We start from the raw sequence: 19466 nt of genomic DNA on the forward strand, positions 1-19466 counted from the left end.
TAGGGGGCATTTAACATGTGTAATATCCTCGAAATCAAACACACACAATCTGACATGCATTGTATGTTAGATTTTGTGTATGATTTCCGGGATATTACACATGGTGTGCGGGTGTCCGGGAGCCTTATTAAACATGCGGAAGTCTCCCTGACCTACCGGGAGACTTGGGATGTCTGCAATGTAATTTCTGTGCATAAAATACGACAACAGATATAGAAATCTTCTAGAGCACCTCCAAAACCACCATTCCTCCTCCCCATTCCCTCTGCCTCACAGCCCTCCCACCCCCCTCAAATTTTATTTGAAAACTTCTACAAAGACCTTGGAGTGCAGTCATTTCTGCTACATCTACATGATTTTGCCAGACCAGCACCGGGCACCATAGAACAACACCAGTAGTGCAAGCCCTTGCTACTTATAAATAATATGTATATATGTATATCTTATATATAATGTCATACTAAGTGTATTTTTGTTATTAATATATACATATATACATATATTAAGATAAAAATACACTTAGAGTAAAATTATACACATATATATATATATATATATATATATATATATATATACAATAACTATATATATTATATATATAAATTATAAAAAAGAAATAATAATTAATTTAAATTAATTTAAAAAAATAATTAATTTAAAAAAAAACACCAGTGCTATCCTCGGTGGATGACGAGACGTACCCCTCACCGGCCCTAGATGTCATTGGTGACAGAAGACGAGAATAACTGGCTGGACATGCCCGCTTCTGACTCAAAATACGTGAAAGAATCATACGGTGGAGAGTCCTTCACCCAGGAGACACTGGACTCCTTCACAGAAGATGACCGCAGTTTCTGGACACACAGGGCTGCCCTCTCTTTGATCCACGAACCATTCGCCACCCTTGGTCCTCCGAATGGACCCTACCACCACCCAATTCTGGCAGACAAAATAGCGCTGACACCCGAGTTTGACCAGACGGTCGTGGTATTCATGTCAAGAACTGGCCGTGACCCTCGTAAAGGGGTGGAGAAAGGCCTCAAAGGCGACACAGGACAAACTGCTGGATCTGTTGGGCCCTATTGCGAAAATCCTCTACATCGCAGATCTGAACCAATCACAAGGTACCCAACTCAATCCCAGCGCGATCAGAGACTGGGCACATCGCAGCATATGTATGATGGGCAATGTCAATGCTGCATTGTGTGCGGAAAGACGCAAGACGGCTCTCATCCGAATCGATACGAAGCTCATCAATATGGCACACAAAGAGGATCCGCTGCTAATGGATAACTATTTGGCGACTCTTTTTTTGCCGAGCTGAAGAAACACGTCTCCTTATTCACCACCCTAAATAAAGCGCAGTTACCACTGAGACAAGTGTTTCACCCACCTTCAAGCCCGGGGTGTTTTTGGGCGGGCTGGTCGGTAGAGGAACCAAGCCACCAGCCCATTCTGGAATTCGGGCTCCAAGCAACACCCTCCTTCATCATCATTCTACCCGACATCAACCTCATGGACTCCAAACTATTACAGAGGTGAGGACGGAGCCAGAGGTTACCGAGGAAGAGGACGAGGATGTTTTCCCTCCAAAGGTGAGTCCCTCATACCAATGTCTCTACTTTGACTGCAGGCAGGCTCTCTCTTTATTTACAGAAATGGGAGGAGATCTCGTCGGACGCCTGGATCCTAAAGATGAGGATATGTGATCGAATTCCATACACAACCATACCAGGCACATCCACCACCACCCCTGTGTACATCCGCAGACAACGAATAACTGATCGACGAGGAGGTCCGAACCCTTTTCTCCAAAGGTGCGGTAGAACACAGACGAGAACTTCTTTAGCAACATATTCTTCATATTCTTCAGTTCAGAAGAGGACAGGAGACTTTCGTCCTGTCATCAACCTGCGGCAACTCAACTACTTCGGGGTATACCATCACTTCAAGATGGAAGGGATCAATCTGCTTCGTGATCTACTCCTAAAGGTCGACTGGTTCACTCGATTAGACCTCAAAGACGCTTACCTTTCATTATCAGTGGCTCCATCCTGTCACAAGTTCCGACACTTCCGATGGCACGGGCAAACATGCCAATTCACATGCCTCCCTTTCAGACTCAGCTCAACCCTGTGGTGTTTCACGAAACTCCTGAAGCCGGTCTTGGCCCATCTTCGATTGCTAGGCATAAGATGTATCATCTACTTGGACGACTTGCTACTGTTTGCGATGCACCATCACGACTCAGATCGCAGACGAAATTGGTCGTAGACTTCCTTGAATCCCTGGGTTTCATGGTGAATCAAGACAAGTCCGCGATGATACCCTCTTAAGTAGTCCAATTTCTTGGGTTCTAGATAGACTCAACCTCCTGTACACTTAGACCTAGCCTGTACCCCTGTGACTGCAATCCGGGTCTCCGGATCCAGACTGTGACAAAATCTGGCAGTGAGTAGCGGCGCATGCCGTGCCGAACTCACTATGCACTCTTGTAAGAGTCAGTTTGTTTATAGTACACTGTGCGATAACTTCCATGTTTTTAATACTTTTTATTGGAATAAACTGTTTATGCACTTTTTGAGCTTTTTGTATAGATGTATTTTCTGAGCCCACAATGAGGGGAGTACCTCTATTTTCTAATCTAGTATTATGAACAATGCTTTATACAATCTACACTATTATGTGTTTTCTTTGTATTTCCTCCTACATGAACTGAGGAATTGCTATAAGAAGATTTCTTCTTGAACAATAAGTATTTTTTGTATTGCATTCATCCTTTTACACTGTATCTATCTATATATGTTAGGGACACTTCACCCAAATAGCCACTTATAATATACTGCTCCACTCTTAATTATCTTGTTTTTGTTGTCAAATGTGTGTGTTCAAGGGTAAAGTTGATCTAAAGAGATTCCAGAAACGCAGAAAACTCAAGACTCCACAAATGCTATACTTTTTAAGCATACTATAAAATCAGATCAGTTTTCCAGCAATAGATATTTATATGTGAAATGAACAATTCTGAAATAAGCCAAGTCTAGACCTACAAGGACAAGTCTCCTATGCTTGTGATCTATTTGATTCTATTTTTGTTTCATTGTCCTGCCTTCTCCAATTCTAGCTCTGTCTGAAAGTTAAAATAGATGAGATCCAGGAGGAATAGGCAGAAGATGACTAGTTCAAGGTGAAGCACCGCTTTCTCTTATATATTTATATGTGTGTGCATGCTTGTGTTATGTTAGTGTGGTTTCTAGAACGGTTCCTGCAGAATTTATTCTGAGCATTTTTAAAGATGGTTTATTTTCCTTATAGATGCATGCATAAAATACACTGTGTTTACCATAGCAATAAAATGTCAATAACTTTTTAAAACCCATGCCAAGATGCCTCATTAAACCCCACATGAGGCATGCAAATGAACCTGGTCTTCAACAATCCCTCATGCTTCGTTCAGTGATAGGATTTTTATATGTAATAGATCTAAAAATGAGGTTCTGTCATTGCAGCAACATCAAGAGATTTGCCATAGCAGCCTCCTCACTTACCAACGCTGCAGAGTTACTGGGCCTCCACAGTGATCTGCACTCAGGTATCAGTCTTTGAACAGAAATATACGAAACTTGCTGGTTAGACATGGCTCGGGTAACACTTACAACACCCTAAAGTCCTCCTTAAACAGCAAATATATGCAGAATGTCAAGTAATGTATACGTTATGAGAGGTTTCTTACCTGCAGAAAGCTGTTTCGTATAATACTAAAAGCAGTTTACACTGCACGTCCCAGCAATAAGAAATCATTTATTTAAAAAAAAAAAAATTCTTCTCAATATAGCTGTAATTCACAGTACTTACTAAAAACCAAATTGAAAAACAACACCACATCTATGGCATATGAAAGCAGAAATGTGATTGACTGTAAAAGCTCATTAAATCGCATTTGCTCGATCAGAGGTGATGCAAAGTATATAAAATTTCTTGCGCTTTTCAAAAAGTATTTCTCATTAAAATTTGGCTTATTATTATTATTATTATTATTCTATACAGAATGTAATCAAATTGAATATGCAAAAAGGAGAACAATAGATGCATTGTAAACTGATTTGTACTTAGTGAATAACCAAATAAAGTGCTTTTGTTCAAATCTATTAATGTAACCAAATTTAAGACACCAAATCGATTTTAATAACTCCCATAATTGTATTAAACAAAAAAAAATCACTATATATCCATTTAGAATATGTAGTGTGCTCAATTTTTTGTTTCCATTAAGGTGACAACAGAATATTTTAATATTACTTTTATTACAAAGGAAATCATTTATTTTTGCATGTTAACAGGTATAAATATTGAAGAATGTCTTGAGGCACTCAAGACTCGCTACATTCCTACAAATCCTATCCAAGGGTTTATGTTGCCTATCAACTGTATTTATTGGAGGGGCATAATGTACAAACTTGCATACTCTGCAGCGTAAATCCCTAAAGGATAAGGAGTTGGTTCCTATGACCCTGGAAAGTTTTGAAAGATTTATTTTATTCCACAACCCACAAGTACATCAATGTGTTCCTGGGTGTAATCAGCATATAATGTAACATATAGTACACACTATTCTCAATGAGACACGTAAGCAGACTTTTAGCATAAATGGGCTAACATCAAGTTCTAAAGGCCCATGAAGTTCTAAATATTTGTATTTTTATCTATAAGGCAAAACACCCATGTTTTTTCTTTCTAATTTATAATAGCAAAACACTAAATAAAACTTCCTTTGTGTACTCCAATGAGACAACTTCTTAGTAAAGAGATATCTTTTGTTAGAGGAGATTGCAAAGGGATGTCACTTTGAGTGTCACAGCCATTAAACTCTATATCTGTCAGCACTGCAGTGAGAACAATGAATGCTTAAATTGTCTAATTTGCATATATTTAAATGTTCAGATTGTTGCAGGTACACTTTTATTATATTCTGATACTGGATATATGTTCTACTGTGGTTTTAGATTTTATATATTACTGTGACTGTGTCATTGCAAGTTTCATTTAAACTTGTTAAAGGCTAGGCCATGTGGTGAAAGAAATATTTTGGGAATTCACCACAAGGCCTAGCCATTAACAAGTTTACATTGTGAATAAAATATTTGGGTAATTCTTGTACTCCTGAACAGAGGGGTTATCTCTATTATTCGCAGGGTATGGTGACAGAGTTTGCAGACCTGTGTGCTTAGAGTTGGATCACTTAGGTAAAGAGACTCAACCTGTCTACATTGCATAGAAATGGACACCTGTAGTGGCTATCACTGTGACACAGCCACTAGCAATCTTTGCAGGACCGATGTTTGGTATCTTCATTCTGCATGAAGGCTCGGAACTCTCCCCATAAAGATACATTGAACTAAAGCATTAGTGACGCTGGTTAACGCAACATGGCAAATACTTTACATGCACACGGGGCAGTAATTGGCTGAGATCATCATCATCACTGATGATTTAAGCCAAGGCATAAAGGCTGAATGAGACTGGAGTAAGGAGGGCTAAAAGGTAAAAGTAAAACTGCTTTAATTAATGTTTTAAGGACACCATTAACCAAAATGTATAGTAAAACACTATAATGTTAGAAATACATCATTTACAATAGTAACATTTAAAATATTAAAATATGAGGGGGTGAAGATTAGCAACTACATATTAATATATTCAGTTGTCTCGGCAGACCTGCTTATAGACATATTGTGATTGTTTTTTATGGGAAGAAAATACAATTTGGTTGTTTTTAAACAGTTTTGAGTGGTTTTATGAAACCCAGGTATCCCCAAGGTACTAGTAAAAGCAGTGGGCAAACAGTAGACTGGGTTTGACCCAGATGCTTGGAATCGGTTTTACTCTGAACTAAGGGCGTAATAGCACCATAGCCACTATATAAGAATATAGTAGTTCTGGTGCTTAAACAGCCCCTTGTAGATAATCATTATTACTTATTATAGGACAAGAAACATCCAAATGTAGCCTGGTGTAGCCTGTAGTTATCTATCGTAGGCCAATACAAGCTAACCTGGCAAACAGGTGCTGTTGTGGATTACATTGTTGATCATTCTCTGGCAGTAATAAATTGTCACCTAGAGCTAGCTATCACCATTTTAAGCTCTTACATGTCCATTCCACTTCACAGAAGATTTCAGCTTTGAGCGAGGACACCAAGTGGAGATGAATTGCGAGCTTGCATGCCCTCCTGATAATGATGTACACCAAACATGTCAAACTGAAAGGCTAAGATGGGCCAAATAAACAAGTTTTAGGTTTATGTGGGCCGCAAAAAAACTAAAACGTCAATTTTCATAAAAATTTAAGTTTATTTAGAAAAGTACAGTATAAAAAAAATTGCCTGACACTGGATGTCCTTACACTTGTAGCGCTTCAAAGTAAACAAAAGAGCGAAGTTATTTTAAGGAGATAAACTTGATGATATCAGCCAATCCAATCCGTTCCAATCGGAAAGCATTGGGAGGCTATTGTGCATGTGTGGCAAAAAGCTGCGCGGCCAAATAGCATCTCAATGGGAACGTTCAGCACTGGCCTCCTGAATTCCTCAAATTAATACACTTCCCCTTCCTTCCCATTAATATACTGCCTATGAGAAGCGTTTGTATATGTGCACCTCAGCCGCCCCCTACTCCCATGCTCCTTTACATACCTTTATTCCTAAAGCTATAGTGTTCTCCTCTTTATTTATATTCAAGGCCTCACTAAATAGAAATAAAAACAGTGTAAAGGACCAAATGATACCAATGACACCACTGACGGACTTACCAGCTTAGTTCTCTACTATGGCTCCATGGCTAGACCTCATTGACTCCTCTGGTACACTCTGTGTTCACCATCTACACAGTCAGGGACCACTAAGAGAATTGAGAGTGCCAACTCAAGACACTCCAGTCCCATTCTTGGTCCGAGTACAATATCACAGACTGCACAAATACATTACCAATACATAGTTAGATATAGTTACATAGTTAGATAGCTGAAAAGAGACTTGCGTCCATCAAGTTCAGCCTTCCTCACACCTGTTTTTTGCTGTTGATCCAAAAGAAAAAAAAAAAAAAAAAAACCCAGTTTGAAACAATTTTGCAACAAGCTAGGACAAAAAAATCCTTCTTGACCCCAGAATGGCAGTCAGATTTATCCTTGAATCAAGCAGTTATTACCCTACATTGAAAGATTATATCCTTGAATATTCTGTCTTTGCAAGTATGCATCTAGTAGCTGTTTGAACATCTGTATGGACTCTGATAAAACCACTTCTTCAGGCAGAGAATTCCACATCCTGATTGTTCTTACAGTAAAAAAACCTTTCCTTTGCCTTAGACGAAATCTTCTTTCTTCCAGTCTAAACGCATGGCCTCGTGTCCTATGTAAAGTCCGGTTTGTGAATAGATTTCCACACAATGGTTTGTATTGGCCCCGAATATATTTGTATAAGGTTATCATATCCCCTCTCAGGCGACGTTTTTCTAAACTAAATAGGTTTAAATTTGTTAACCTTTCTTCATAGCTGATATGTTCCATTCCTTTTATTAATTTTGTAGCCCGCCTCTGCACTTTTTCTAGTGCCATGATATCCTTCTTTAGAACAGGTGCCCAAAATTGCACAGCATATTCAATATGTGGTCTTACCAGTGATTTATAGAGAGGCAAAATGATATTCTCGTCCCGAGAATGAATGCCCTTTTTCATGCATGACAATACCTTACTGGCCTTGGCCACTGCTGATTGACATTGCACATTGTTGCATAGTTTGTTGTCTATAACAATTCCCAAGTCCTTTTCGTGTGTTGTTATCCCTAATTCGCTTCCATTAAAGGTATACGTTGCTTGTGTATTCTTTACGCCGAAGTGCATAACTTTGCACTTTTCAACATTAAATTTCATCTGCCATTTGAGTGCCCAGTCCTCCAGTCTATCTAAATCCTTCTGCAGCAAAGTAATATCTTGCTCACATTGTATTATTTTACAAAGTTTTGTGTCATCTGCAAACACTGAAACATGACTTTCAATGCTGTCTTCAAGATCATTTATAAAAATGTTAAATAGAAGGGGTCCCAGAACAGACCCCTGAGGGACACCACTTGCCACCTCTGTCCAGCTTGAAAATTTACCATTAACGACAACTCTTTGTATTCTGTTTTTAAGCCAATGTTCTACCCAAGAACAAGCATTTTCATCGAGACCGATTTCCTTGAGTTTGAACACTAATCTTTTGTGTGGAACTGTATCAAATGCACTATACTCATGTCCTTTGAGGCAGCACAACCACCCACCCACCCACATAAAGGGCCAAATGGGAGGAGGATTTCAATATTTGCTTCACGGACAGGCAGTAGCAAACAAAGCAGCACATGCACACAATTCTGCTATTTCCACAAGCACAAAGTAAACAGCTTATAAGGTATTATCAAGTTGGTACAGGACCCCGATGGCTCTAAACATTTATGTACTTGGAGAGTTGGGGGGATGCTGGAGGTGCAGATTTTGGTCTCAAATTCTCTTTGATGGTTGAAGAGCCACCCTCCTCACTCCAGGGCCACTGCTCTTGCATAATACGACACAATCAATCAATACTTATAGAGCCTCACTCCCAATATGCTTCCTCAATGCTGCTGTGTTGCTGATATCGCAGTATTAGAACACATTAAAACATTAGAACACATACTTTCCATTGAAGAACTCATTTATTTGTCACAGTGACTGTTATTACAGCACAAACCTGATGGGCGAGATGGACCACTGGTGATGCTGATATGGCACCTACTGGGGGCCAACCAGCATGACCTATCAACTCATCCTCTCTAGGGGAGCAATAATAAATGGATACACTAATGGATACAACATAATAAATGGACACACTAAGTGAAAACTAATTGGCTTATTATGTGTGTGTTAATGTTAATAATTGAAGAAATCTACTTACGATATAAAAAATTCTTAATGTTAAGTTGTTCTGGTGTGTAAAGTATGTCCCTGCAGGCATTTTAATGTAAATGCTGCCATTTCAGAGAAAAAGCAGTGTTACTGCCTAGGACCACCAAAAAGCACATTACTGCCTAGGACCACTTCTAGTGGCAGTCACTCAGATGGCCACTAGAGGTGCTTTCTGGGTCAGTGCTGCACAATGTGCAGCACTAACGTTCAGTGTCTCCATGCTCTGCAATGCATTTCTATGAGGAGATGCTCATTGGTGCAACGTGACGTTTGCTGTGCATGCTCAAAAGCCTCCCAATGCTTTTCTATATGAAAGAACTGCATTGGCTGAGATCATCAAAATTAATGATCTTAGCGAAGAAGGATAAGCAGGGCAAACCATGAAGAAACCCGTGCAGCACTAGAAAAAGATTAGTAAATTAACTTTTGCAAAAGTTAAATTAACTTTTAACTCTAGTGGTCTTTTAATAGTATTGTCTAAAAGGTCATTAGGTCTTGATACATTAAACAAAATTTAGCATGAATGCAAGGCCTCACAACAATGAGAGGTCCCCAGACTGGGCAAATGATGGTCCACAGGGGTCGTGTCATGTGCATCATGTTGACAAATGAGTTCTGCCAACCAGGTAATCAAACTGGAGGGACCATGCATAGAGAACTAGAGTTACCTTGACCTACAAGTTGTCTCAGAAGACCTCCCTCATAAAACTGCTTTTGGTCCCAAAAATACAGTGCCTCTGAATTTAAGAGAGGCCTTCAGATGCTGGGGAACACCCTAGAAACTGAGACAGATGCTTTGTATTAGTTGTATAGATGACATATGAATAGTATTTAGAGCAGGGGAGGGTCAAGGATAGAGCAGAACTAATACAACATAATGCAACATTTTGAGTGATGTTGGCCATTATGCTATTTTTAGCATAATGTTACCAAATATGCCAGTTTACAGGCTGTAGCATATACTGGTATTGAATGCAAATAAAAAAGATGGGACTTTTGTAGGTGACACTGACCTTGAAGAAAGGCTGTAGAAAGAGAATTGATTCTAGGAACAGATTTTTGGTCATCTTTATACTCTGAATTCTAATTCAAATTGGAATATTAGAGATATGTCAATATATAAACATGTATACAACTTAAAACATGGTGGTACAGTAAAGTGAAGTATACACCATGTGTGCAAAAGGAATGAATTATGCAGAGGCAAATGCGGAAATACAGAGTCAGCATTGTCATGCACTGTTTTATCTTAATCCTTTCTAAAAGGACATTTTAATTTCCCCCCCAAATTTATACTCCGACATTTGTAAGAATTGCATGTTGTCAGATGGGGAAAAAAGAAAGCATTATCTCTAGTTTCCCAGCATAAAATCACCCAGACTTGATGGCTTATTTAAAGAAAGACTCCCAGCCTTGATTCAGCCTGATTATCTTACAAATTTGCAACGCATATTTCAACAGGAGCAATTTTATCCAACAGCTAATCAATTCCAGCATAAAATGGATTGAAACACCACCCGGACTGCGGACACAGACAGAGAAAAAGACATTTACTCCAAAAATGGACCTAAATGAATGCTGAAGATTAATCAAGAGAGGAAGGAAAAGATGATTAAACTTGCAATAAACGTGATGATCAAAAACGATTAAAGCTACACAACGTGATTGGGAATTTAAACATAATGAAATAAAGAAGGGGGTGATAGACAATATATTTAACTGAATAAAACATTCTCCTCTCTTAACTACTTCACTACTGATTTACGACTGAAAGCATAGCTAGCATACAAACTTAGGAGAAAACATCAATTTTCAGCACCTGATGCTAGTTATTCTTAAAACTAACTTGAAATGTATACACACGCACAAATATATATATATATATATATATATATATATATATATATATATATATATATATATATATGAATAGGGGGAGACTGTGTCTGTCTCCTTCTACAGTGAGAGACATTTTGGATATGGCAACCCCAAAAAAACGGTTTCAGTGTTTGTGCACGGAGCTGTGGGGCAAGTATGCTACTAATTGATTTAGGATTTATTGTAAATGTTATATTGTGTGTTATTTGGGATGGCAATGTTGTCTTGAGAAAGGACTGAAGGAGGTCCGAAATATAAACTTTGCTTGTTTGTGTAATGGAATAAAATGTAAAGAGGTAGGCCAGGCTGACTGCCTCCCCCTCAAGATGATCATGCATGGAGTCCTGCAGAAGCACTAATGCTCAGTCCCTCCTGCATTTTGAAATCTACAGGTAGATTTTTGCTGGGACAGTACCCCAAAAAGATGGACTGTTCCAGCAAATTTTGAATGGTTGACACCTATTTAATGGGAATATAAAATATTAGAGATTGTACACTAGGGTGTAATACTTTCTACAAGTTCAGGAATAGCATAAAGACAAGCTGCAATTTTATACAATACACTGTGAAGTTAAAGGGACACTATAGTCACCAAAACAACTTTAGCTTATTGAAGCAGTTTTGGTGTGTAGATCATTTCCGTGCAGTGTCACTGCTCAATTCTCTGGCATTTAGGAGTTAAATCACTTTATTAATGCACCCTAGTCGCACCTCCCTGCATGTGACTTGCACAGCCTTCCTAAATACTTCCTGTACAGAGTCAGATAATGTTTACACTTCCTTTATTGTAAATTCTATTTAATTTAACATGTATTATCCCCTGCACTGTTGATAGCTAGCTAGACCCCACAGAAGCATTCTGTGTATGATTAAAGTTCACTTTAGAGAGCAGGCAATAAGAACTTTTAAAGTAAGTTACATCTACCGTATTTTTCGCTCCATAAGACGCACTTCTTTTCCCCTCAAAAGTGAGGGGAAATGTCTGTGCGTCTTATGGAGCGAATATGAAGCTTTACTTACCTGTCTTGTAGCGTTTCTTGGCAGCACAGGGCGCACCGCGGTACTGGAACTTGAATTTCATGTTCCGGTTTTCCGGCAGGACTGAAAGGAAGTGCGCACTCAGCTCAGTGTGCGCACTTCCTTTCAGTCCCGCCGGAAACCGGAACATGAAATTCAAGTTCCAGTACCACGGTGCGCCCTGTGCTGCCGAGAAATGCTACAAGACAGGTAAGTAATTATGGGACAAGGGGAGGGGGACAGTATGGGAGAGAAGAGAAGACTATGGGGAGGGGAGGGGGGATGAAGACTATGGGGAGGGGGGATGAAGACTATGGGGAGGGGAGGGGGGATGAAGACTATGGGGAGGGGAGATGAAGACTATGGGGAGGGGAGGGGGGATGAAGACTATGGGGAGGGGAGGGGGGATGAAGACTATGGGGAGGGGAGATGGGATGAAGACTATGGGGAGGAGAGATGGGATGAAGACTATGGGGAGGGGAGATGGGATGAAGACTATGGGAGGGGAGATGGGATGAAGACTATGGGGAGGGGAGATGGGATGAAGACTATGGGGAGGGGAGATGGGATGAAGACTATGGGGAGGGGAGGGGGGATGAAGACTATGGGGAGGGGAAGGGGGATGAAGACTATGGGGAGGGGGGGATGAAGACTATGGGGAGGGGGGATGAAGACTATGGGGAGGGGGGGATGAAGACTATGGGGAGGGGGTGGATGGAGACTATGGGGAGGGGGGTGGATGAAGACTATGGGGAGGGGGGTGGATGAAGACTATGGGGAGGGGGGGTGAAGACTATGGGGAGGGGGGGGTGAAGACAGGGGACAGGGGAGAAACAAAATATTCTGAACAAACTGTCCCATAGTAAGAAACACTATGGGACAGTTTGTTCAGAATATATTGTTTTCTGGGTTTCTTCCTCTAAAAACTAGGTGCGTCTTATGGTGAGGTGCGTCTTATGGAGCGAAAAATACGGTAATTGAAAGTGTAACCATTTCTTTTCATGCAGCAGTCACATCCAGGAGAGGTGTGACTAGGGCTGCATGAACAGAAACAAAAGAGATTTAACTCCTAAATTGCAGAGAATTGAGCAGTGAGAATGCAGGATCATGATCTATACACTAAAACTGCTTTATGAAGCTAAAGTTGTTTTCGTGACTATAGTGTCCCTTTAATGTGAACCTATCACAACAAGTTCACTTTAAGTGCTTACCATTCCTTAAGCAATGACTATATAATTTATCATAAAGATAAGCTATTTATTTTACAGCTTTAGGAATTGTTAAGCAGAAACTCACCCCGTCCCCATGCTGGGTTCGTAGGGATTACACTGTTGTAGTACCCTCATCCTGTGCCGATCTCTTACTCAATTGGTCCTGCCTGAAAAGCTTAGTAAGTACCTTCCAAAGGTCTGCCCCTCATAGAGTTGGTTTCATTAATAGCACATTACTAGTTCAAAGGGTGGTGACATGTCTGCCTCCGTTCCTGTATTATTCAAAGTATGAGATGTACTGACATAATAAGGAATAATCACAGTATTGGATGAAGTCATGTTGCTATGTAGGAGAGCAAGTGAACTGTATTTCAAGAAGTAACTGATAGGTGATTGGAAGGGCCATTCTTGTATCAATGCTTTTTTCTTTTTGCTAGCGCATTGTATGGATTATATGCTATGCATGTGAAATCTGTTGATATGTTCAGGAATGGTGACTTATAAATAGCTACCTGCAGAATATAAAAAGTATGTCTGTGTGTCCAAGACTAATACCGAGGTTTTGTTGTACCACAACCCCCATACATGTTTCAGACTCCTTACAGTTTAGAAAACTGGTCTGGTTACTAAACTGTAGCCAAATTAGACAGAATGTCCAGCCTGGTTCACTTGTTGACTTTGTTTAACAGTGAAGTTTGCTGCATTTTCCAAATCAGTTGCCATAATACTTTTTATTTATTAGACCAGCAGGTTTTAAAGAATATCTCTGCCATGATCCCAATTTAAAATATATGCCAAGTTAATATCTAGTACAGAGGTTTTAAAACATGTACAATTTTAGGATTGCATATTCAAGATTCAATGTGTTTCATAAACCTTTAAAAAGCTAGTAATCACTGTAAATGATTAGGAGTCCTAGTCCCCTTTCTCCTGTGTATGGCTTTAACATCAACAGCCAGTAAGCAGCAAGGAGTAAAAACATTCTAACAAAGAACAATGCATCATAATACCAGTATAAAATAAAATATATTTGCATTGTGCTTTCTTCAAGCATTAGACAAAAATGTTTCTGTCTAAGCCTTCAAGAGTTGAATTGTTGATGGAAAGAAATTTATGCGTATATATTTTACAGTAAATTCCAGCAGTAAACATATAGATAAAGTAAATGATAACCACGTTCCTTAGAAGAAAATATAATTTCATTGGACTTTCAACAAAATCATCTTGGTGTCCAGTGATGGGTAAGATTTTGGTACCAAAAACTGTATAAAATGACATATGTACGTATGTATGTATGTATCTATCTATCTGTAATGTCTTATCTATTGGGTGAAAAAAATAGTGCTTGAATTATTGTATGTGAAAAGCATTACAAATACACTGCTTTCTTTTCATTTTAATGTCACTTTGCATTTTACATGCAGTATGGGTGGACAATGGACTTCACTATTGGGTTAATTCTTACCCTTCCAATACTAATGCACATTAACAAGTCTTTCTACCAGGTAACCAACAAAATCTCCTAGACTGGTACATTAGACTCCCACAAGGTACTGCCTAGAACCTCTTACTTTTAATGACACTGAGTCCCATTGGACGTAAATAGGTCGAAAAGTCAGGGCCACCCCGCTGGCAGAATTGTATGGCTATTGGAGCGAACTGTCTATCTATGGAAAAACTGTCTATCTATATCTAATTTTAAATTGGGCCGGAAACAAAACATTACCTGCTTCACATAGAATGACAAACTGTTACAATTATTTAAAGGGACAATGAAACTGAACCATGTATAATGATCTGAAGCAGAGTGTAAAAGGCATGAATGTCAACATTAACCTGTTCTCTTCCTTTATAAGTCACAACCGATTTCACAGCAATGTTCCCAAAGCAAGTTCCATGCTAAAGAAAGGCTTTATAAAGTGCTATACATAGTCATTTGAAGCAGATGATATGCTTATCTAAAATATGTGTCATGCATCTGTCAAAAAATCTACTTTTCTGAAACACCTAAAAGACAGATATGTGGTCCAAAATATAAGCTATTTCCAAATTTACATGAGAAATATAAAAATTATACAAACGATATCTACAAACCATTACAGTAAATGAATCCATTGACTGGACTATTGGAACACAATTTAAGGTAACTTTATGCTACAGCAATGACGCAGTCTCTTTCTCAGTAAATGGCAGGATTTCTGGAAAATCAGAAGCTTGAAATAACATTAATGATTTCATCGTCCTACTGGCCATAAGCCTTTTTTTTTCCCCCCACAACATTTTGCTGACGCACAGCCATTTAGATACAGTGCCTATAATCTCGTCTTGCTGCAGATAATAATATACACAGATGCAAGTTATAATGTATTATCACCTGGGAACAATGAAAACAAACAAAAGTCAGTGATAAATTATTTTTATGGAAAAAAAAAAAGTTCTTCTCATGAAACACGATAAAGCATAGGATAGTAATAAAACCACTGTATATTACTGCATTATACCATAAAATTGCTTCTGATATTTAATGTCACATTTGAAATTGCGCTTTCTGTGTTGACTTCCTACAAAGGACAGAGCCCCATTTAAATGGGATTTGCAAACTAGGCTGATATTGTATTTATATAACATTTGTGGCTAAAATTGTATACACCACTAAAGTACCATGTTGTAAAGAAGAATGTTATATGTGACTTATTAACCAAACTAAGGATGTCTTATTTATTTTCAGACATTAAAGACAGTGATCCATTCACTTAATTCAGCATTATTCTTATGACTCACATCCACACTTTAAATAATCCAGTATCTATCAGCACATCCTACTGATAAACATCAGCATCTAAAAAATTCTATATTAAAAATGCATGGTAATATGTTTAATTTCAATGCAACTCTACAGCTTTCAACTAACTGGCTATCCCATCACTACAAATGCTTTGACCATACAGCCACAACTGAAGACTGAGACAGGTACTCACAAAGTAAAAACTGTATATAGCATTTGCTCTGCTTTAAAAAATATACCACATTCTTAAAGTACTGAAACAGCTAGAACTGATATTAAAATCTCCAGCAAACCACCTGTGGATAAAGCAGCCATCATTGTTGGCTTTATGGAATTTAGCCACTAACTGTATGTTGGGTTTAATTTAAAATTCTGCAGATTCGAAGAGCATAGACTCCACAAAAATGTTGGACCACTAAAGAAAGTATTCTATTGACTTATATGGTATTACAACATATGAAAACATACTTCTACATGCACAAGTTACCAATAATTGTTATACACCATGTTCAGGTTGATCCAATATAAGGTGTACTATCTTGTAAGTATTACAGTGAGCATATTATGCAATGTGAAGTGTCCATATGTTAAATTACCTTAACCACTTGATTCCCATTTGGAGTGCCCTAAATGTAAATCCCTATTGATGGCCATGCATAATGCATTGTGCATGTAATATAACACCAACATACAAATAAATGGTGAACCTTTGGCAAGTACTAGGGAGGTGAGGTAACAGAGGACTCAAGATGTAAAATGAAAATTGGTATATTATGGAAAGAGCTGACAAGCATTTTTTGAGCTTGCCCCTCAATTATTCTTATAGAGCAAACACAGGTTATCGTCACACAATTTATTGAATCCCTGATGTAGAAGTGATATTTTCCTACCTTGAACTCAGGAGCTGGTGAAGGTCAGTGGTCCTTGTTAAGATGAACCTGAATTGGTATATTCCTTGGATGGGTTAATATCCTATATCACATACTACAGTTAATACAAATTCCAAGAGGTAGCAGGAGTAGTATGGAAGAGGTGAGTTAGCCAGATTGGGTCAGGTTTTGACTTAAAAAAAAGTGATGATTTTAGGGTGTTCAGTAAAGAAACAGTAGAGACCTAGATTTTGGGGTCTCAGTGGTTAAGCATCTCTGACCTCTCCAACTGAGTGTTCTTTTACCCCTGTAAGATTTAAAAGTCCCTGTAAATAAGAGGCATGTGGTGGGGAGAGATATCTGATATGTCAGTGTACAGAATGCAGGATGATGTGGTGGTCTCATGGAGATAGTAATCTAGAAGTTGTATTCATGAGGGGGTTTCCCACCTGATATTTTGGGATTAGTGATTTTCTAACATTATAGGGGGCTCATAGATATATATGTGCTTCTTCTGCTCTGAGTCTCCAGCAGATGTGAAGCCGATGGGGGTCTTTTTGAGATGGGAATCCAGAAAACTTGTATATCTCACGGTCTGTCCTGTGTTATCTTGAATATCTGTGGTCTTTTCTGTTTAATTGAGGGTCTCTTTCTTGCAGGAATGGGTGCTCAGGGGAGCTTATAGTCTCAGCAGAGATGTTCCTCTAAATATGAGGATCCCTTGCTTGCAAGCAGGTGGTGTTCACTGGACCTGGGGGTCTCAAGCAGAGCTGCACCTTTTAATGTGAGGGTCTCTTCGTAGGGTTTTGGCTTTAAAAAAAAAAAAAGTGCTACTCCTGTCAGTGCTGGAGACCCTTTAATTTAATGCCTCATAGAGGTGGGGTGGCAGTAGATTTAGGGTTCTTTGTTAAAGTCTAGTGGAAAAGCCGGGGTGTTCTCTTGGATTGGGGGGTTTCTATATGTTTACATGGAGCTGCTGTGGCCTGTGCTCCTCAAGCAGCCTCGGTGCTCTCCTGCGGGCCCTCCGGATTTCTCGACAGATCTCCCCGCTTGCTGCAGACCCCCAGCCCCCGGCTTGGGCCGGATTCCTCCTCCCCGGGGCGGCCCCAGCTTTCAGCACCACGGAGAGCCGAGCAGATGGGGGCCAGAGGCCGATGGAGTGCGGCCGGGGAGGTGGGGTGTACGCGGACAGAGAGCTGTAAGATTGGGGGGCTATGGCCGGTCACACACAGCTGATACTGGGGGTCTGCGAGCCCTGCTCTCCTGTCCTGAGCTCACTCAGCTCTGCCTGCCGCTCTCACTGCATCCCCCTGACTTCTAGCATCCCCCCTCCCTGCCTCCCATCCCTCTACCCTCCCTCCATCCCTCCCCTGTCTGTCTATCCCTCCCTCCTTCACTTCTTCATAAATCCCTCTTTCCTCTCTATTCCCCCTTAGAAGGGACCACTTATAGCTATCCTCTCCATCAGTCCTTCCTCACGTATCTCTCAAAAATGTATTATTTTTTATCTAAAAAAATGTTTTAACATTTCTTTTCATGACTTTTCACATGTCATCCTTTTTTAATTGAGCCCTCTCTACCTCCTCTTCATTCTGTTTTCTTTCTATGATTATTGGTATTTATATAGTGCGATCTTATCTCTCAGCCCATTGCAATATTATAAAATTGAGAAATGTAACAATATATGAGACAATTACAAACTGTTACAGGAGCAATAAGTTCTCAGTATCTCTTTCTCTCTATATATATTTCCCTTGGTCTCCCACAGAATCCCGCTATCAATCCATCACAACATGGGCTTCGTTGTATTCAAATGCATGTTTCACCCTTTATCTATTCACCAATGTTTCCTGTGTTCTCACACTTGTATTTTACTTTTGTTGCACGCATTTTTGTGTCCCCCATAGGTATTCTCATTAATGTTATTGTTTTTAAAGTGTATTTTGTGCCTCATTTTAAGTTAGTATATTTTATGTAAGATATAGATGGACATTTTCTCTGGGTGCACTGCCCAATGCAATGTGCTGCAGTCACCCATGATGCTTTTCTACCAGGCTCCCCTTTATATTGTTATCCAGTCATCATACATTATCTTTCTCTCTCATTCCCTCTCTCTCTGTATTCTTCCTTCTGTATATATTTATGTATGTGTGTATGTATCTATCTATCTCTTATCCTCTACATAGCTACAATTCTATATATGTGTGTTTCTCTCTATATTTATCTGTATTACACATGCATACACACTCATCCCAAGGCAGTAATGATAAAATGCTCCGTCCTCTAAAGCAGAACATGAACATGTATTGATCGAACTATTCTCGTCCACAATTTGTTTGAAATTCACCAGGCAGTACATATTTAAGTCCAAAAACTATTAGAAAACAAAAATCTGCAAGTCACCTATATTTCCCGCTCAGCTATTCTGGCCAAAACATGAAATTCCTTGGTGAATGTTCAACAATTTAGTGAATATCACGGACACTCTTTTAATGCAATATCCCGGGCCATGTTCCAGACAAAGGAAGTAAAATGGTGTTGATTACATTGGGGTTTATTGGCTAAATATCAAACTGTAGTGAATGGCAAACAGAATGGCAAAATTGCTGAGTAAGATAAAATCTCCATCTCAGCTATATTTACAGCTTGTATCATTTTTTACATCATATCCCCTTAACCCTTTACTTCAACATCCAAGCACAATAACTGCATATGTCCTTGTGTTTGTTA

The 19466-nt window shown here is 39.2% G+C and overlaps 1 protein-coding gene across 1 annotated transcript in view; it reads right to left on the reverse strand.

Moving 5' to 3' along the window:
* LARGE1 (LARGE xylosyl- and glucuronyltransferase 1) overlaps positions 1-18009 on the reverse strand; it is a 641175-nt gene extending 623166 nt beyond the window's left edge. Inside the window, exon 1 of the mRNA XM_063447549.1 lies at positions 16758-18009. The gene's annotated coding sequence lies outside the window, so the exon portion shown is untranslated. The remainder of the gene's footprint in view (positions 1-16757) is intronic.
* Positions 18010-19466: the final 1457 nt, after the last annotated feature.

The sequence above is a fragment of the Pelobates fuscus genome, chromosome 3 (assembly GCF_036172605.1).
Source record: "Pelobates fuscus isolate aPelFus1 chromosome 3, aPelFus1.pri, whole genome shotgun sequence".
Lineage (NCBI taxonomy): Eukaryota > Metazoa > Chordata > Amphibia > Anura > Pelobatidae > Pelobates > Pelobates fuscus.